Here is a 22,853-nt window from a genome sequence, read left to right as displayed (position 1 = left end):
TAATTAATCACAATATTAAAAAATTTATTTAAAAATAACCGTGTGGTAAATCATACCAAAGCTTTTTTATTATACGATTTAGGTATTAAGTTATCGAATAAAAAGTTTTTTTTTGGAGGTCAAGCTTGTCAATTTTTTACAAATGACTGATTTCCGGTAAAATTAAATAAAGACAAGCATAAGAGCCCGTGTATAATTAGATAATTCTAATTAATTATATCTCTTAAACAACGTGGTAAAAAATTCTGATTTTTTTTCTCCAGTATATTTAAGTATAATTTTTCAAATAAAAATAAAAAAGTGGGGGTCAAGTTTGAGAGTTGTGGGTGCCAAATTATCTGAGTTATTGAATTAATTCACTATAGTAAGGAAATCACTAAATTCACTAATATTTAAAGTTTATGATAAAATTGATGACAAATTTAAGTTTGGACAAAAGTGAGTCAGTTAACTACTACGAAGAATATATTTATTAAATAAAGAAACGAAAGAAGCGGTTAGTCTATGCATTGGCAGGGAGCGCGACAAAAACGACACCTGATGGTTACCAAAAATCATGCTCTAGAATTGTTCGAGATATATAAAATCAGTGTAAAAAATAAAAATTCGTAAAAAAATCAAAATACAAAAATTTATATGATGATATAACTGATAAAGTTCAATTGTATTTTCGATCGAGAAAATTAAATTAACGATGTTTTCATAAAGAAAATAAATATAAAAAATTTTTATAAATATCGAATACTATTATTTTAGAATAGAAAAAGTTTAACAGATAAAATTAAAACAAAATAATACATGGCAGCTACAATAATAAAAGTTGAAAAAATAGTAGAATATTAATTTGAGTTTTTTAACAAAATTGAAGTACAGTCGACTCTCTCTATGAGGCCACTCTGAAAATATCCGTTCAACTAATTTCAACGTTCAATCGGTCTACCACCAATGGACACTCATTAATTTTTTAATGCCCTCGGTATATGTCCACAGCGAATATTTTGACTCGCTCTCTTCAAGTATCTGTATATAAATTTAGTTAATTAATATATAATTAACAAACTTCAAAAAATTTATCACTTAATTGTATGTCTGTACGGTAGAGTAATTAAATTTTAACCAAAAACGCAAATATTTAGAAAGAAATCGTTGTTTGAGCTTCAATATCTCTTAAAAGGTTGGATTTATGAAGAAAACCGAAGAGACCTTTTTTGATAAGTTGTGAATTTCCTACAAAAATTCGTATTAGTTATAGTTGTTCACTTATTTTCCAGCAAGTTATAAAATTTTTCTCATTGCACTAAAATTTTATCGATGAAGTTGTCCCTACCATATACTAGGCACCCAATATGAAATAGAAAAGGATAAGTAAGATAAAGTCTACAGTACAAGTATCAGATTCCAAAGTACGGAATTTAGTTATAAATGTGAGTAGATAAACAGAGAAACTTCTGCTCTCCGATAATGTAAAGATCTGCTTTACTGGCCTCGAATTCGGGTCCGCGCTGGACTGTTTTACCGATTGAATTAATATTCAGTCGGCAGTGTAGATGAGTAAGTCTTACCAACATCGCACTGTGTTGGCAGTCGATATGCTCCATTTTTCCGACCGAGCTCGTTTTTGAGCTTATCTAGGGCCTTGTTGACATCCGTGTGATGCTAATGGTAGAATATTCGATGAAAATTGTCATCTATTTGAGCTTATCCAGGGCCCCTGTTGACATCCATTTGATAATAATTGAAATCCATTTCATGTTACCAGGTGAAACCTCGTATACGCAGTTATTGACGGTTGATAATGTAGGATCAGTATCAGCTGTTTTATACTCACTATATACCCGAGTCCCCTTCCCACGCAATTACGATATTTCTGGATCTGGAGTGCTTCTGAGAATATGTTGTTAATCAAGGATGTCGCAATACTTACCCTTTGTGACGTCATTTCAGCATAAAAGAAATAAAAGTATGAAGCTAAACGCAGGATTGTGCTGGCAATTCAGTATTTATTTAGAGTCTATGAAATTCATAAAGTGACAGTTAATTATGAAGATTTTCGTTGACTCCGAAGGATTCTACACGCTAGATGGCGCTTTTGTTGTGAAAGAGCTTGCTACAATCCCTCTGAGTAGTGAAGAAAGTTTTTGATTGGTGCTGTGCTAGCTATGTTCGAGCGACCGATCGAATATCACAATGAAGTGCTAGTGTTGGAAAGCAAAGATTTCTGACAGTGAAATCACGGCATCAGTGGGAACTATGGTACTTATCCGTATTCAGACATCAAGAAAGTGCTGTTAAAGACCCTTCAAGGTACTATATGACTATGTTTTGAGTAAGGAGAATCAGGGATGGGCTTAAAAGTATGACTGATAAATTAGTTAGTTATTGACTTGAGTTAAATGAGATTTGTCCACGACTGGAAGATTATGATTTTTCTTAATACTGCCATCTCAAGGATAAACATTCAAAAAAGTTCAACTACGCATGCGCCTTTGAAACCGTACAGAAGATGAAACGTTTGTTTCTTCACTATTGAGGTCTATTTTCGTTGCTGAAGAAGTCACTGCAGCTATTCTATCAGTTGCAGTCATTGTTGAAAATGGTTTTACAAGACATAGCATGCTTAGTCGAAAAGTTTATCCTGCAATTTACAAAAGAAGAAATCAATAGCGTTTGCTCAAAACTCTCTCTGCACATGCAAACGGATTCAAGGTTTATAGGACACACAAGATGCATCGATCACTACAGTGCACTGAGTAAAGATACGTTGGTGGGTCCAAATCCATACAAGAAGGAAAGTTATCAATGTAATGCTGATTTTAACTTAGATGATTTTTTGTTATCCTAACTTATTCTAATTAGGTTCAAAGAAAAATAAACAAAAACATTTTTTGTTTACAAGTCAAGTTTTCTTTTATTCACTATCCTTAATTACATGTAGTTTTTTTAATAATACAGGTTCGATTCCATTACTTTATTGATCTGTTCAACGTTGGAATCGATCACTCGCAGTTTGTTCTTATTCGCCTTTTCTCACTTATCTGGATGTTAAACTCCACATATTCATATAGTAGGTGTTGAATTGAATTGAATTTTCATTATATTAGTTTTCTAACACTGCTGCTTATAGGATGATACTCTACATTTTCTTCATGTATAATTAAACAGTAAGCTGCTGTCTCGTTGGAAAACTGATTCACTACTTTAAATTCCAGCCCTATAGCCACTGGCCCCGATTTAATCGATTCGTTTTGTTTTGAACAGCCAATAATGTACAATAGTGCTTTTTCAAGGAATTGTTTTTTCGTCAGCAGTGGTTCAGGTTGCTTACCGTAATAACTGATTTGAAAATTGATATACATATCATACAGTAAGGCGCACTGATTATTAACATTATTTGGATTCAAGTTCCGATAAGAATAGCTTTAAGAGTTTAAAAATAATTTTATATCTCTAATATCACAATGATCAAACTCACTGGCGTTTTTAGTAGCATCATTTTTTCTTCCAGTTTGAAATCCTAAGATCACAAATTGAGGCTTCTCAAGTTGCGTTGATGTTTTGACAGCCTTAATGTGGTTTGAAGTATTCGGTAACAATGGATATTCATACAACTCCTAAGCACGAAAACTGATTGATATAGTCTGATAAACACTTGAATTTTTTGTTTGTCTAACATAGTCACATACGGTACAATCCACTCGATTTCTTGCAAAGTTATTTTAACAGCTTCAGGATTAGCCTCAGCAGCTGGTGGAGCTACAACGTAGGCATTTAAATCGGTATTTGATCGTATTATGATAAGTTCATGTTTAGCGTCAATGATAACTTTTTGGTAATCTTCAGCAAATCCAAGTAGAAGACTCAGGGGTACAGATACATCAAAGTAGCCATGGTATTTGTGCAATTCGTTAACATTTCCAGCTATAATCCATCCAGCATTTCCCAGTGTATTTTTTTGTGCAGGACTCAGAGATGCGTATCCTTTCATGAGACTTGTGATGCCAAAATTTTAGTTTCCATCAATCTCGACAGCATTGAGTTTATTGCGTATTTCTTCAAACATCCCGATGTAAAAAGATTTTATATAACTGTATACAGTTATATATGAATTATATACAATTGGATAGACGTGATGCATAATTATATAAAATTTTTACATAATTATATACAATTATATACAATCGTATATAATTCTATATAAAAATGCGAAAAAGAGTAATAAAATTATATACAAATGTATATATTTGTATACAATTATATAGAATTGTGTGTAATTATATATAATCTATACAAATACAGTATGTGATTATATAAAAATTATATACAAATAAGATATAATTATGTATGATTGTATACAAATGAATCGGGCCATTTTTTCAATCCAATTGTATAAAATCTTTTTTCATCGTGATATGACTAACTGTCTTGCTGACCATTTATATAGTTGCACTAACAGCTGTTTCATCAGCCTTCGTTAATTTTACATATATATGTAATGTACCTTTACTTGGAAGTAAGCATAGATCACGATGTTAAACAGCGATTTTTATTTCATCGCTGTTGTTGAATGTTGATGAAGCATATGGAAGATGAGCATGCGCTTGATAATGTGTAGTAGACTCATGAAAAATTATTGGTTGTTGAATATTTAATATTTCGGTCATCTTTTATATTTTTTATAACAACCGTCTCCTATTGTACCGTATTTATTGTTTTTTTCTGGACCATTGTATTCTTGATCCTTAAGTTTCCTGGTGTGTATTTACTGGTATTATCTTTATCGTTTTTAAAACATGGACGGTACCTACGTTGTTTGCTTTCTAAATTTTTCTTGAGATTATTTATTGCCGGATTGGGTGACACCTATGATTTTCACAATAGAATAATACAACTAAGGCCACAAAAATTAGTTTTTATCTTAGTTTCCACGTAATTTTAATCCAAGACTTTTTAGGAATTGCGAGTTTTGACGTGTTAACACCTTGGGAGGACGTCAATGACTGATTGGTTTTAGAAAGGGTGTCAAGTTCTTATACCCATGTCCTGTTTTAATATTAAATACAATTCCCATGATTCCATAAGCTTTTTATGTGTAGTCTTATGGTATTATATTGAGTATTACAGTATTACGTCGAAAATTCACCAATCTCCCATCCTGATCAACTATGTGAAGCCGTAAGTGATATATTGCTTGTACAACAACTGGTAGGTAAATGATGTTTGCAGATACCTCTACTATCATTAATCCTGGAGGCACACTCGGAAAAAATTCATAAATTGTATGATTTTTGTGTTCATTTACATAAGCACCAGTGGTGATATTACTCTCAACTCTCAAAGCATTAATTGTAAGTATAGCCACTGGTAAGCCAGATGAGTGGGTCTTATGAGGTTCAAGAATACGATTTGTAAATCCCAATAGTTGACCAATAGAATCTTTAGGTACAAAATTTATTGCTTGATTACACTTTATTTCACTTATTAATTCATTATTATTGGCTTTTATATTGATACTGAGGTTTGGTAAAGATGTACATATATATTTTTCTGTGCCTGTTATTTCATAACTTCCAGTGGGTATTGTTATTACTTTTTTATAGTCAAGTTGTTCAGCATCCATATTGTTACATGCTAAGACCTCATCATCATTTTTCTCAATCATGACTACATTTCGATTAGTTTTCTTCTTCTCAATTCTATTGCTATCGATACTGTTAATGTCAACCCTGGTGGCTTAGAATCACGGTGGAAACACGGTGGGCGTGTTCCATTTTCCCACTGTGATTACGCTGTGTATCCACCGTGATTCCACAGTGGTTTTACCATCGTGTATCCACTGTGATTACGCGGTGGATACACCATGGAAACACGGTGTTGAAATGACACAAAGCCACCGTGAAATCATGGTGGATACACCGCGTAATCACAGTGGATACACTGTGTATACACGATGGTCAAGTGGAACAAACTCACCGTGTAACCACGGTGGATCCCCGGTGTTTACACTTCCACGGTGTTCCCACCGTAATTCAAACCTGCGAGGGAATACTATCCAGAGGATAAATCACGTAGAATTTATTAGCGCCATCATCAATATTAGGTATTGAATTAAATGTCATTATCTCCATAAGTCCAAGAACATAATTTTTAGCTGATGATAATTCGATTGGAGGAAAATAATTAGTCTCCAATACGGAAGAGGATTCGAAATGTGTCAATGTCAATGATTTAGCCATGACTGATACACTGCAAGCTGAGTTACTTTAATTTATAGTTGCCCACTGAGAAATTTAAAACACAAATAACCGAATATGATTGTATTAAAGTTTTTATATCTTTTGTGATTATATTTTACGCTGCCAACATCAAGATATTCCATTAAATCTTGTGGTAGCAAATTACTAAAGCTGTCAAAGTAAATAACTTCATTAGCATATTTCTGGTATGCAACCCAATGAGTACCAGGTCCGATTTAATTATCAAGATTGACAATTGCTTATTTATTTTCTCTTGAACCAGACATGGTAACTCATTTCTCATAAATGCACCACGAAAATAAGGAGTTTTGAGTGCCTTGACATATTCTAACAAGTCAATGTTTATGAGTGCTTAATCTGGTAGCTTTAATTGTTTTTTTTGTTTTATTTTTTTTTGTCCTCTGCCTACTCGGCGATAGGGATCTAAATACAGACCCATACGCTTTACTCCAGGTTTCAAGTATAAGCCTCTACCCATAGCTCACTCATCCATTTTTAAATTATGACGCTTGTTTTCTTTTGATTTTTTTTAGCAGCTTTTGCATCGTTGACAGCTTTTGCTATACCAGCAGCACCACCAGCCGAAGCTCTTGTTGCACTGAAGCCAGCAAATGGTGGTATTAAAAAAGGAAGTGCACCACCAGTTTTAGGTGGAAGTGGTAAAATTCATGGCAATGTGACATATTTTTCTTTCACTAAATTTCTTAACAGTTTCACGAGCACTTTGCAGTGCCGTTTTAATAGAATCACCTCCAGTTTGCATGCAATTTTTAGCTGCTGCGATAACTTGCCTCAGCGCTAATTTTGACTTATTGCTGGTTTTTCTTTTCTTCGATTCTATACCAAATCTTTTTTACACTTTCCTGATTGTGTTTACACTCAAAGCAGCAGCTTTTTCACCAATACCAGCGTCCGCAGCCTGAAATCGTTGCCACGCTTTCTCAGCAAGTATTTTATCAGCCTCGTGATGTGCTTCCAAGTTTTCACGATTATTCGAGTACGTAATAGCGTGTTCTTTACACGCTGCGTCCAGAGGATTGATACCGGGATCACCACGAGCTAATCGTTCAAGTAATTTTTGGCATATTGAAATAAATTTGAGTGTCTTTATTTTTTAGGTCGATTTCTTTAGAAATCGGCCTATTGCAATGGGTCTCATGATCGAATTATCAGAGAATTTTGCGACCATATATCTTATTTTACCTAGTAGGTTCGAAAAATACCATCCACTCAAAAGTTTATATATATATATATATATATATATATATATATTTATATGTACAATATAACGCGCCTTGTCATCACGATAGCGCCCGTAATTCTTAACGGATCTTAATAAAATTTTACACACTTATTTATTTATTGGACGAATACCTTGATCTAGTCCGAGGATGAGCCCAATCGGTCGATTAGTTTGGAAGTTGTGGGTGTTTGAAATTTTTTCAGATTTTCATAAGAATAAATTTTCTGGCTTTATCCTAAAATAGCTTTTGAACCGAAAATGATAATTCTGTAAAAAACATCTCAAAATTCAAACGATTAGCTTTTCTTTTCACTGTAATACTTGATTTTATAAAACATCTAGTCTAACAATTTGATGATATTAAAAATTTCACAAAAAATAAAAAAAGCTTATTTTTGCAGCTTAGTATTCTAATAACTTTTAATTGATAAGGCATAACTCATTTCCCGGAAATTTATATTTAACCTTTTAAAATAAGTATTAATAACACTATTATAGCTTTATCGTATTTACATGAGAAATCTACCTTTCCATTCCGGGTAAGGCCAGATGCTCTTTTTTTTTAATGCATCAAAAATCTGGGCATGCTTGTAAGGAACTTCGAATAGTACTGAGCGTACGAGTTCTCCCACCTTCCATTACTTTCTTTGCCTTAAGAGTCAGTTAAGCTAATAGAGCTGTAAGATAGCGCACTACGTCACAAACAGACACTTCGGCGGTAAATAAAAATTTAAAAATTATAACCGTAAAAATAAAATAAGTAGCAGCAGGTGTCATACCATTGCTACTGTCAAAACTGTATGTATATATCATATGTATAAATAAATATACTACCCGGGAAAAAAAATTTAGATCTATTCAGATCAAATTAGATCTGATATTTCAGATCTGCATTTTGGCTAGATCTGTTTAGATAAAATTAGATCTACTCTGATCAGAATAGATCTGCTTGGATCTAAACAGATCAAGGTAAATAAAAAACCCTCTTAGTCTGCTCAGATCAAATTTGATTTAATTTGCTAGAACTAAATAGATCTGTTCTTTTATCTCTATCCTAATAAAAATTGAAGTCTGATTAAAAATGTATTAAATATATCACAATAATATAAAATATATAGAATTGAAGCCATTAAAATTAAAAGTAAACGTTTCATGTTCTGTATGAGATCAGCTTTATCTTCTCCTTTAAATGATAAAATTGAAATTTAACTTAATAAAGATTCATATTCAAGATCACTCTTCTCCACATAATACAAATTAACTTATAATTAAGAAGACACTAATTTAGATAAAACAAAATATCCAATAGTTATTGCTCTCGACGGTTAAATAAAATGAGTATAAGTAATTAAATATTGTCAGAAATTAGGCTGATTTTTTGTTAAATAAAAATGATCATAATCAATACGAAACATTTTGCATAAATATAAAGGATCACTTTTTTATAAACAATAATGAAAGTAAACTCATTTTAGGATACATAAAGAATGTTTCCTCAAAGTATTTTATAGTTATTTACCCGAGAATGTAATGTAACGATGTACATAAAGTACCTATATGAATATCAGACAATATCGATAATATATTATTGTCATGTTTATATTTTCTATAATAAAAGAATTAGTAGCTGAATAAATAATAAAATCTATTTATTTTAATTACAATAGACTTTCTACAATTATCAACATTTTGGTGAATGTGTCAAAATTCAGCTAGTTAATCTTATAATTACAATCTAATGTAAAGAAATATTTCTTTACAATCTGTACAGATCTAACCTGATCAGAGCAGATCTGTTTTTTTCGAGAAAGAGTTATATCAGCTCAGATCTGGTTTGATTCGTACAGGTCCAATTAGATCTATTTATATTTACTTCATAAATTGATTGTTTAATCAATGCTGATCTATTTTTATCTGACTAAATCTAGATTTATCTAACTTGACCTAGGTTGATCTGACTTGATTAGATTTGATCAGGGTAGATCTGGACTATTTTTCCCCGAAGAAAAATGTCATATCTGATCAGATCTACTTTGGTCTGAACATACCAAATCAGATCTACTCTGATCTGGATTCACTATAAATTATGATCAAATTTGATCTGAGCTGATTTAATTTGATTAGAACAGATCTAAATTTTCCGGGTAAACAAATTTAATTGACGATTGGCAGCAATAACAAGATTTAATAATCACGAGACGTAAAATTTTAATTTAAAAAATTGAACGCCCAACGATCATCATTATTGTGAAAAATTATTAAGAACAAAAATCTTAAGTTTAAATTAATAGTTAAAATAATGTCATCTCGAGATTATAAAAAAGAAAGTATGAATGTCGATGTGGAATCAGATATTGAAATGACAGAAGTGAATAAGACTTTACCTAGTACGCAACGAAGCCCTGTTTGGACTTATTTTAAGCTTTGCACAAAAGAATTTAGAAAGGCGATTTGTAACACCTGCTGTTTTGAAACTACCAACATGTAAGATAATGTTTATTTTTGGGTTTGATTACTTTTTTTATAATTTATTTAATTAATAAATATTTATTGATAAACATGTTATTCAATAGCTACAACGTCGCCTATGTTGAAGCACTCATTATCAAATCATCCTGATCTCCACAGTAAATGTTTTAAAGCGAGGAACAAACGCAAAATAATAGAAGACAATAATAATGTTGATGAATCATCAAAACGATTAAAACTTGCACCTCGTTGTAAATCTGCATTCGACCAATTATGCATGGAAATGATTGCAATAGATCTGAAGCCTTTTTCGTGTATTGAGGATAAAGGTTTTCAAAGACTTTTGAGTCGACTGGATAACACCTACGATCGACCTTCTCGTACTATATGTTCTCGTAGTCTTTGTCCTGATTTATATAATGAAACGGAACGAGAATTAATGAATGAATTAAAAAGTGACATAGCAGCAGGATTGATGAGTTTGTCTACTATGACTGATGGGTGGAAATCTCGGTCTGGACATCATTATTTATCTCTGACGGTGCACTATATGACAACCAACTTTTAATTGAAGAATATTATGTTAGGCATGAGACAATTTAAAGATCGTCACACTGCCGTAAATAAAAAATCGATACTTGAAAATATGATGAGTGAATGGAACTTATTAGATTTACCAAATATTCCAATCTTTTTTACTACGGACAATGCGGCGAACATTATCAATACTATTCGCCATGGTGATTGGTAACCATGTTTATTGCTTCGCGCACACGCTTCAGTTGGTGATAAACGATTCTCAAAAGCATACTGAAGGGATCGCTGAATTACTTAGTAAGGTAGGAACAACTATCTATTTGATATGTATATCTATATATATGTATATGTATATATCTATTTATATCTACACAGAAAAAAAGAATTTCTCGGCGCAAGAAATATTTTGTGTTATGAATTGAAAACAAAAATTTTTTTGGCTCAAGAATTTTTTCCTCGCCTAAAAAATTTTTTTCTTGTTCCGAGGAAATTTTTTTTCACCTCAAGAAAATTTTTGTTTTCACTTCATAATACAAAAAATTTCTTGGGTCAAGTAAAAATTAATTGCGCCGGGAAATTCTTTTTTTTGTTGTGTTTACATCTATCTATTTATTTATCTATCTATCTATCTTTTAGACAAGACGTGTTGCAACCCACTTTCACCATTCGGATCCAGCGCGCAGAGATCTTGAAAATGCACAGAAAACTTTGAGTGATGAACCTTCTTTGAAATTAATTCAGATGGTGAAAACACGCTGGAATTCAGAGTTCGACATACTTGAACGTATGAAGCGGTTACAACAACCGTTATTAAATGTCCTTTCACGTTGCACTACGATACCTGGATTATCTGGTACTGAGTAGGAAAAAAGAGCTGATTATAAACGTTATCGATCCTTACAACGAAGCAACAAAAATCTCCTGTGGTTCAAAATATCCTACCATGTCTATGATTAAATCGATCTTTAATGAAATCAAAACAGCATTAGAGAATCTTGATTTCATCGAGGAATCAAACAATGCTTATAATAATTTTTATGACAAAAGCGATGGAAGTGATCATGGCACTACTGATAACAATAATAACGAGAGAAATAGTATAGATAACTCTGACCAGATGCCTGAGATCTACCAGAATGATACTGATAAACCATTAGCGTATAACTTCTCGAAAAATCTAATCCAAAGTTCGAACATACGTTTTAGTGAAATTGAAAGCGATACGCCAGACCGCAAATGCAGCTTTCTCGATCATCAGTACAGTGATTACTTATTTCCAGATGAAAAAACAAAAGAAGTAATAAAAAAAGAGATTAAGGATGGAATAATAGCGTATAGATTACCGAATGAAGTTTATCAAGTCGAGTCTGAATCAATTTCTGAGTCGGCTGGCGTTAAACCTACAAAATTTTGGGGTTTTATGAAGTAGCGACAAACAAGTGAAAATGAATCCGCTAATATTCTAATTTAAAAAGACATCGACCAAAAATTGATTCAGTATTTGTATTGAGACGTGATTGATCCTTGGAATGATCCACTTTTATGGTGAAGGGAAGAATCACCAAAACTTCCACTGTTATCGTTGACGGCAAAACGATATCTGCCGGTTCAGTCCACATCGGTGGGAAGTGAACGTTTATTTTCAGCTGCAGCAGATATTGTCACAGAGAAAAAAAGTTCTTTGTCACTAGATAATGTTGCCCGATTATTATTTTTACATAAAAATTTAAATCGAACAACTTGATGTTACAGAAACTTGAAAAACCTATTAAATAATTCAAATTCTTATAAATAATTATAATTGTAATTAACGTTGTTGTTCTTATTGTTATAACTAATTTTAATAGATATAAAAATAAATGGTTAATATTTTATTTCTCTAGCCTTGATTTCAAGTAATATAATGAATTAATAGAAGTAAAATTTGGATGATTTAGAAATTAAATAGGTTACGCAAGTACTAACTATTCGAATATAGCGATGATGAAGGTGTAAATATAAAAAGTAAGAGATAATCTCAATTTATTTAAGATTCTAATTATTCGATACGAGTGAGATTCGCACAGCCCTAATCAGAACATGGTCAGCGCATTAATAAATGGGTAATTAAAAGCTGTCATAAAATCTCTTAACATTTTAATATACTGTTCAAAACGATAATAATAATATTAAGAATAAATATGTTACCTAAAGATTGCTGGAAATGTTCCTTATGATTGTCTGAAGTAAGTTATCGATGAACTTATTGAAAATAAACAATATGTTTACGTAAAAAGGCTTCAAGAAAAAATTTTGGTTGAAAAATTTTATTAATTCAACAGAAATATCAACAATTCATTCAGAAAATTTTGACTGCCCACCACTAAAAAAGCAAGATATTTACAACTTTAATTTTGGTAGTAAATCATAAATCTGACAATTTTTAGTGGTGTGCAGTAAAAAATGTTAAGGAATTAAAAGATTGGTTTTTTGATAATTACGCGGGAAATCTATCGTTGGAAAGATCTTTAAAAATATTTTGTAAACTGAAAAAAAATATTTAAGATATGAAGACAGAAAACATTGCGATGTTTTCAATGAATTTATCATCACTTGTGCCTCAGATAAAATTCACTGATTTTGGAATAAACTACCATTAATTATACAGAATGACAAGGATATTATTGGATACAGACGCTGCAACCAACAATATCACATCAACAGCAATTCATTCTAACAAATTTTTTAATGATATTCCCCTTATCATGAATTGTAAGCTATGTCATAATAATAAATAAAAATAATTGTCGAAAGTGGTTTTTAAAAAAAAAATAATTTTTATAAATCATTATTTTTCTCGTCATCTAATTGTCTAATAGCAGATTCCAGTGAAAATAAATGATCATCAATAACACCAGGTGCTATCATTCTCATAGCAGAAGCAAGTTTATAAAGATACTCGGTATTGGCACCACTAGGACCGTGAGAACTTTTAATATGACTAGCAGTCGTTTCAATATTTTCAGCACCAGCGAAGTTTGGATTGTCTTCATTGCCAATATAAATTGTCAAGTAAAACGGTTTTTCCACTTGATTTTCTTTTAAAGAAATAAATTCAGATTTTACTGAATTGTCATCGCTTTTCAAATCATTGGTATCCTCTGACGAGTCAATTAAATTAAATTGTTTCTTTTTCACTGGATTACATGGGTTAAAAAGTACCGTCTTTCTTTCATAGCCGCCTTTTTCACGAAAATCCAAATGATTTACCACACTGTCAATGTTTTCATTTGCTATATGATAAGCAACACCCCAAACTTGGTCATCTAGATTTTTTGATTCCAGTAGAGTAACAACACGTCCTGGTTTTGATGGTACTCCTCGATGGTCTGTACTTTTTTGATAAAATCTTCTAATATAACCTTTGATGTAACCAACTAGTTTTCTTTCATATAGAAAATCAACTTTCCATATCAGTGATCCATAACCAAAAACCTACATAATTTTTATTTGTTTTTCTTTACGCAATGATTTATCTATAGACGTTCAATCCACAATAAAATAATAATAATTAAAAAAGTTGTTATTATTGATAAGTGTATATATATATGTATTCATATATAACTCAAATAAAATAACTTTGTCTTACGTTAATTGTTAATAATGATTAAGACCAAAAAATGTCGAAAAAAAATTAAACAAAAAAATAATTGCAACTTGTTCTTTTGTGTTTGAATTTTTATTTTTGACATTTTTTGGAAATTTTTTTCTTTTTGTCTTATTCTTGCAATTAATGAGTAACGAATGCAAAAAATTAAGAAAAGCCGAAAAAACATATTTATTCATTTTGCTTATGACTACATAATTAAAGGAAGAAGTTTCGTTCCTTTAATTGTTTTGCAAAACTTTAATCAATTCATCCCAAAAAACGGCTCGATGAATCAATTTAAAAATTTGCGGGTTCATTGAGGGTACATTAAGCTAAAAAAGTCCCTGGCAACATTATTTTTTTTTATCGATATTTGCAGAGTAGCGGTTGACTTACTAAAATACCAAAAAAAGTCATTTTTTTGTACTTTCTTCTAATAAATGTTAAAAATAAAAAAAAAATTTTTTTCAAATAATGATGAGAGGCTCTTGTAGAGTATTTATTCAAGTTTTTAACGCCGCCCCTCAATTCACTGTGAGCTCATGGGTACCTGAAATATCGATGATCAAACCCAAAAAAATCATTTTTCGTTTAAAGGCTGATATCTCAACGAGAAGTTATCGTGTGAATCTCAAAAAAATGCAAGTTGAAGCTGATTTAATTTGCAAACCGATCCATGCATTGGTTTAGCTGAAAAAATTTTTTTGCAGCCCGTGGACTCTCTCAAAGAGAAGAAAAAATTTAGAAAATTTTTTCTCGCGGTATTATATTTCTCATGTTTGCGCAATGGCTGAAGGTATAGAAAAACTTTGGTAAAAATACGTCGAAACTAGAGATTTTAAGCTACAAAAGGCCTTTTTTTATTTTCCGATACGATTATTTTTCACGAAATTACATCCCTACAAAAATCACTGAAAAATTTCTAAAATTTTTCTGTTCCTTTAATTTATGGCATGAGTGTACTTTGTAAATGTTCCAAACCATTTATTTATTAGAAGAAATATTCAAATTAATGAGCTGAATAATAGTGAAACTTGAAGGCAATCGAACGAGCTTTCACACAGAACAAACAAAAATAAGTTATCTCTTGCTGTTTAAAAGTTATATCCAGTTAAATCAGTAAACAAATTTTTTTTTTGAAAATTTTACAAAATTCTAATTAACTATAACTTCTAAACTTATAGGCCGAATTGGCTCATTTTTGAACTTGTCCAAAGTAATCGTCCATAGAATAAGTATACTAAGTTTAATTGAGATCGGCCATTTCTTTTCAGCGCTAATATGAACGATAAAAAATAAATTCCTAAAACTACTTTGGTTATTAATATTTATTTTTAATGACTGAATACTTTTTTAAAATATAAATTTATTATAAGTACTAAGTTAAAAAAAAATGAAAATTATTATTTTTTATTTTTTTGAAGAAATTATTTTTATTTATTATTATGACATAGCTTACAATTCATGATAAGGGGAATATCATTAAAAAATTTGTTAGAATGAATTGCTGTTGATGTGATATTGTTGGTTGCAGCGTCTGTATCCAATAATATCCTTGTCATTCTGTATAATTAATGGTAGTTTATTCCAAAATCAGTGAATTTTATCTGAGGCACAAGTGATGATAAATTCATTGAAAACATCGCAATGTTTTCTGTCTTCATATCTTAAATATTTTTTTTCAGTTTACAAAATATTTTTAAAGATCTTTCCAACGATAGATTTCCCGCGTAATTATCAAAAAACCAATCTTTTAATTCCTTAACATTTTTTACTGCACACCACTAAAAATTGTCAGATTTATGATTTACTACCAAAATTAAAGTTGTAAATATCTTGCTTTTTTAGTGGTGGGCAGTCAAAATTTTCTGAATGAATTGTTGATATTTCTGTTGAATTAATAAAATTTTTCAACCAAAATTTTTTCTTGAAGCCTTTTTACGTAAACATATTGTTTATTTTCAATAAGTTCATCGATAACTTACTTCAGACAATCATAAGGAACATTTCCAGCAATCTTTAGGTAACATATTTATTCTTAATATTATTATTATCGTTTTGAACAGTATATTAAAATGTTATTAGAATGGAAAAGGTATCAGTACACTGTAAAAAATTTGCAGTCCGTGGAATGAATCCAGAAACAACGTGGAATTAATGACTTTTTATTTGTTTACTCCTCTTTGGGGTGAATTCTACTCCGAAGGAGGCTTTCAGAAAATATTAATTATTAAAAAAATATTACTAATACATAGTGGGCTCAGGTCTTAGAGATTTTGAAATTTATATCGAGTACGGAAATAATTACGAGTTCCCTTTCCATATATTCACGCTAAATGATGTTTAAAAATTATAAGCAGCTGATAATAAAACTTGCACGAATATAATGCCACTAAGTCACAAACTGTCGTACGATTTACATGACCATACCATGAGATAAAATTTCATATTCCACCAAAGTATCAAATATTCCTATAAAATCTATGTCATTATAGCTATTTAATAATTTAATATTTTCACTATGTATTATGTGTATGAAATTATAATTTAGTGAGTTACTAAAATATTTTATGAATTAAAAACGTAATATTTTAAGTTTAATTATTGATATCTGAATAAATTATTTATTTAAATAATTATGTTTCTAATTAACAGCTGTTTCTATTAAATATAAATTTATTTAAATATTAAAACTGCAGGCCGGAGTGAATGCAGATTGAAATAAAATCCGCGGCACTCCGAAATTACTTCATTCGTAAAGAAGTCCTTATTCACTTCGAGTGCGAAGTGTTATTTTTAAACTCCGGAACTTCGAGTGACGGAGTGAATTCGAATTTAAATAACATCTGTATCAAATCTGGATTTACTCCCGATTTTCACAGGGTAGAAACAAAATTTTCATTTTCAATAAATAATAAATTCAAAATATTTTATTGTCTATATTTACAAAAGTATTATTATTATTGCTCTATTTCAGTTATACTTTTGGGTGTTTCAATATGTACATTTGTTATCGAAGAATAACGATAACGAATAAGAAAAATATGTTTTGCCCTGAATATTATATAAAAATTTCGAGAACACTCCATCGATCGTTGTATTTGATTGCGTTGTTGGCATCATTCTGTTATTTCCTAAAGATAGACTCCAAGTATCTTTTAAAAATTAAATTAATTTTAATGAGTTGTGACTTTTTTCATTAGAAATTTGCGCCTCTTTAAGGGGATATCTCACTAGACTTCTCTTTCACTTTCAAATAATAACGAGGACAATCTTTGTTGAACTTGTATAATTAATGAGAATTTCAAAACAATTTTTTGGAGACGAATTAGAATTTTTGAAATTACGAAATTTTTAGCTCTCTATTAAGGTTTCGAAAAACGCTAAGAACTCTCTATTTTTGGTTTGCAGTGTTTGTCCGTGAATAAAATTGGATCGACAATAAGTTGATATTACCGGCTAAGGATATTTTTTCAGAAAATTTCAAAAATGTTCATAGATTTTGAGTTATTAACGAAAAACTGAGTGCCATTATTTTTTCCTTAATTAGTTAATTAACAATTGAAATTTTTTATGGGCTAGTACATCCCCTAGATTATTTTTTTTAGACGTCATTCTTAATCAAATGACCTATTGCTCACATTTTTGAGAACTTTATTAAGAATTTTCGAGTTTTCGAACTTGTTGACTAGCCTAATAATTTTAAAATACAAACTTATAAATCACTATACCACACTTTGACTATGATCAAAATCAATTTCGTAAACACGCTAATTTTACCAAGGCGTCCATATGACTTAAATACACATAAACAAACTAAATGTCTGGTATATACTGTAATATATATATATATATATATATATATATATATATATATATATATATATATATATATATATATATATATATATATATATATATTACAGTATATACCAGATATATATATATATATATATATATATATGTATGTATGTATACATATATATTATTTGAGACTGCTCATAAACTATATACTATACGAAGTTCTGGAGTATATATACTCAACTATACATTTACTCATTTTGGTATACTACTAAATCCACACAGTCATTCATACACGCTTACACAACACATAAATATATACCTTCACGTATACGAGTTACAAAATTCGAGTTACAAGATAAGATCCACTCTAAAGATGAGGAGTTACAGCATTTTTTCCCTACCACGCCTAAAGAAGTTTCACTTCAAAATATTGGTAAAAATTCGTCGAAACTAGAGATTTCAAGCTACGAAATGCCTTTTTTTATTTTCCGATGTCATTATTTTCCACGAAGTTACAGCCTCACAAACATCACTGAAAAATTTCTAAAAATTTTCTGTTCCTTTAATTTATGGCATGAGCGTATTATAAAAACTAATTTTATGCAGGTTTTCACTTTGATTATAGCCACAATTTTAAACCGATTTCCTTGAAAACTTGCTATACATATTTTGGGTGATTACCTTGATCGAGTTTGAAAATGAGCTCAATCGGTTGATTAGTTTAGAAGTTATAGCATCTAAAAATTTTCAAAATGTCCAAAATTTATTTTTTAACTTATGTTTCTTCAATATCTTCTGAATGTGATAACTTATCGACTTTCTATATAATTCATCTGAAAGCTCTCTGAATAAGCTTTAATTTTCATGCTTACATATGTGCCTAAACCAATGAAATTTCTTATCGTACCATTCATTAAATGAAATTTTGCTACTGCATTGGTTCTCTTACTTTCGAAGGTTCCATAGAAATCTAACTACTGTAGTCATTCGTAAATTTATTAAAGTGACTGAATACATAATATTGCTGTGTAACACTTATAAAATTCGAATATCTCAATTCACGTGTATATATTCAATTCTGCTTTCTTGACAGTGTACACAGAGAAAAAAATATAGTAAAAATGACAATCCTATAGTAAAATTTACTAACAGATATGAAAAAATACATTCTGTACTGTAATTATTACTAAACGTTTAGTAAAATTTACTAGTTAGTAATAATTACATAATAAGATATTAAAAATTACTATGCGTAATGTATTTTTTGCTAACAAAATTATGTTTTTTACTATCTGTATAGTAAATTTTACTATAAGTATTTTAAATAAATACAAATTTAAGTCAGTAAATTTTCTAATAAAATATAGGATTTGTTACTATACAAAATATTAAAAATTACTATACGCAATGTATTTTTTGCGAACACGATTATATTTTTTTACTACCTGTATAGTAAATTCTACTATGTATAGATAAAAGTAAAATTTGGTGGGGATAGCATATACAAATATGTATTATAAGTTCTAAAAGTTTTGTCCAAAGGAGACATCGGGCTGACAGACTAAGGAAAGGACTTGCACGCGGGAGATCAGGGTTCGAATCTCGGTTGAAACCAAGTGATTTTTTACAAAACAAAAATCGACACCAACACCAATACAGATGACATAAATTACAATAATAATCAAAATGATAGTAATAATAATAATAAAAAGTTGAAAGCTAATAAATATTTTATTTTATTTTTTCCCATTCTAATATTGTAAAATTTACTGAACAGGATAGTAAAATTTACTAAATGGGATAGTAAAATTTACTAAACGGGATAGTAAAATTCACTAAACGGAATAGTACAATTTACTGAACGGGATAGTAAAATTTACTTATCTGTTTATGAATTTTTCATATAAATCATAAGCGTTTCAAGATTACTATCTAAATTTAGTAACTATTCCCATATTTTTAAGTAAATTTTATTACATTTTTTTCTCTGTGTATATGACTGAATTCTAGTATGACCCGTAGATCTATCATAATTGAAATTTCTACTCTAATTATTTTATTTAATTTTGAATTTACGATTAATCCTATAGTAAAAAATACAGAATACTTTTTCGTGGATAATGTATGGTAAATGTCCCAATACCGGAACGACGAAGGGTATATGACTGATTTTTATCGTTTTAAAAATATTCAAATAAATTATAAACCAAAATAATTTATTACATCATATAGAATAGACATTTACCAATTCAAAAATAATCAAATAAGTTCATTTATCTTAAATTTAATATAAAAAAAAAATTTTTTCTATTTCACCCAAACGACCCAATACCGGAACGCTGAAATAGCCTTGTCCCAATACGGGAATTCGGTTGTCCTAATACCGGAACAGTATATAAAATAAGTTATTTTTCGCATTTATTCATGGTGAAAATATTAATAATTTTTAAATAATATTAATGTCAAACGAGTATAAATGTAGCAGACATCAGAGAACTTTAAAATTATAAATAAATAAGATAAATAATTAAAAGAATAATATTTACAAAAAAAGCACTTTTAATTTCAAAATTTGTTGAATTTGCATTTTTTTAAATTTTATATTATTAATTATTTACTTGATTTATTAATAATTTTAAATTTGTCTGATGTCTGCTATATCACAATCATAATGTAAAATATATTTAATATTTCAAAATGATTGAATATTCGATAAAAATAAATATTTTGAACTAAAGAATAGAAACAAAATGAATCATTTGAGGTTATACTAGAAAAATAATTAGAAAAAAAAAAACTAAAAACAAAAATTTATTTTTTATAATTTAAATTAGAGTTTATCTATACTTAATCTATTTTTTATATTAATCATACATACTGCATTAAATATTAAGGCTCCAGTAATAATTAATATTGTACTTGATTTAGCTAGTCAATAAAACTCACCGATAATGTCTATCGATAACATTAATATGATTGGCTGTTCCGGTACTGGGCACGGGTTCATTTTGGTGTACCAATAGACAAACAGTAAAATTAATATAATAGTACTATTTTTTTCATATTTTTAATATGTTTTCTTGAATTTCATGTCATTCAAGATGCATATACAAAAAAAAAAGTTATTGAAAAGTAATTCTATGCATTTTCTATAAGCTTAAGACCATTGACTGATTTCTAAGCAAAACCATTGAGGCATGAAAAAGTCACGAATCCGAGACTATTGCTCTAATTAACTTTTTTTTTTTTATATTTGAAATCTTTTCTAAAATCTATTTTATATCTTATTTTTTCACTGAAAGATTAAGGTTTCAAATAAAGAAAGTTTTATTTAGTTTCATCGCGTACGAGTTGAAATATAATATAATGATTATCAAATCGTTCCGGTATTGGGTCTTGTTCCGGTATTGGGACATTTACCTTAATTCTCTCCAACTTCAATTTTCGTGATTAAACTTATCTTTTCGATAATTTTTACGATTTTTAAATTTTAATTCTTAAATTTTTTCATAAAACTTAAAATTTTTTGCCAATTTTTCTTTGTCTATAACCTTGAGAATTTTAGAGAATATCAAGAAAAACATTCATTTTATAATTAATGTTTATTTGAAAAGTTGAAATAATTAGTTAATGAGAAATCTACTTTTATTTCGGCTGCCAAATTGCCTTTTTTTTTTATTCTATCGACTTCGTTTATCGACCGCGACTATATGGCGGGAAATTGATGAGATTTAAAAAATTTTTAATAAAAGTACGAGATAAAAATGAATCAATTAATAAAGTTTTTATAGATCATTCTATGAAAGTAAGCGTTTTTATTAAAAAAAATTTGGAAGAATAAATTTTTCGTAAAATAAAAATTTCGATTAAAATTTTCAAATTTTAATTTCTTCCCGAATTTTTTTAACTACAGTTTTGAGACTACTTTTCACTCTATTAATGAATGTGACATTGATCACAAATTATCTCAATAAAGTGTTTTTTATAATTATTTATTATTATTCAGTATATTTTTATAAATTTACTGTTTATTATCATTTATTTAAATCATATGTGCGGTGTTCGTGAACGCACATAGCATCGGTAAATCAGCGTCACCAACTCTTTATCTTATGTCTCATACTTCATGTCTTTCTCATACTTCATCTTCAAATGCTGTCTTACTTTTATTGACAGCACGTGGTTATGTTTATATACATTTATATTTTAGGTGGATTTTCTTAAAAATCTAACTATTGTATTTGTCCTCATGGTCGATTTTTCAAGGGATTTCAACATAAACTATCTTAATTAGTTGGGTAAAGTTCAAAAATACCAGTCACTAAAAAATTTATCTATGTATATATATGTATATATATATATATACATATATATCGACGTTCTAATTAGCAAATTGTCTAACTCCATTCCAGAAAATATTCCATTTATGCAAAAAAAAAGGAAGTTAAAAATTTTTTTTCATCTAAAAATCAATTCCATATCTAGTATATGTATTATACTTTTGTCAAGGTTACTCAAATGATATTTTCTCTGACTATTAGTATCTCTAGTAGAAAGGTCTTGCATAGAAATGTTACGACAAATTTATAGAGTCCCGATACCACGTTCCCTTTGAAATAACGATTAATGATACATTTTGATAATTAAATGCGATATTTTCGATTTTATTCAAAATATCCTTTAGCTAGGCTTCATTAACCGCAGGTACCTTAGTTTTAAAATTATGGCTGTTTGAATTTTTCATGATTTTTGGTAAAAATCATTTTTTAATCACTGCTAAAGCTCATATAACTCCAAAACTAATATTTATAGACAATTTCCGTAAAAAGTATATGAAAGCTTGTCTAATAATCTTTTATTTATAGTCTTAAGCTTTATGTATTGCCAATTTCTTCCAATAATTTGATAGCCTCGAACT

At 29.4% G+C, this 22,853-nt stretch overlaps 1 pseudogene; it reads right to left on the bottom strand.

Moving 5' to 3' along the window:
• Nucleotides 1-13,320: 13,320 nt before the first annotated feature.
• LOC128668425 (putative glutathione-specific gamma-glutamylcyclotransferase 2) lies at nucleotides 13,321-13,983 on the bottom strand (annotated as a pseudogene).
• Between the last annotated feature and the right edge of the window lie 8,870 nt (nucleotides 13,984-22,853).

The sequence above is a fragment of the Microplitis demolitor genome, chromosome 8, assembly GCF_026212275.2.
Source record: "Microplitis demolitor isolate Queensland-Clemson2020A chromosome 8, iyMicDemo2.1a, whole genome shotgun sequence".
NCBI lineage: Eukaryota > Metazoa > Arthropoda > Insecta > Hymenoptera > Braconidae > Microplitis > Microplitis demolitor.
Note: the sequence above shows the minus strand (reverse complement) of the source record. Positions and strands in the feature narration are given on the sequence as shown.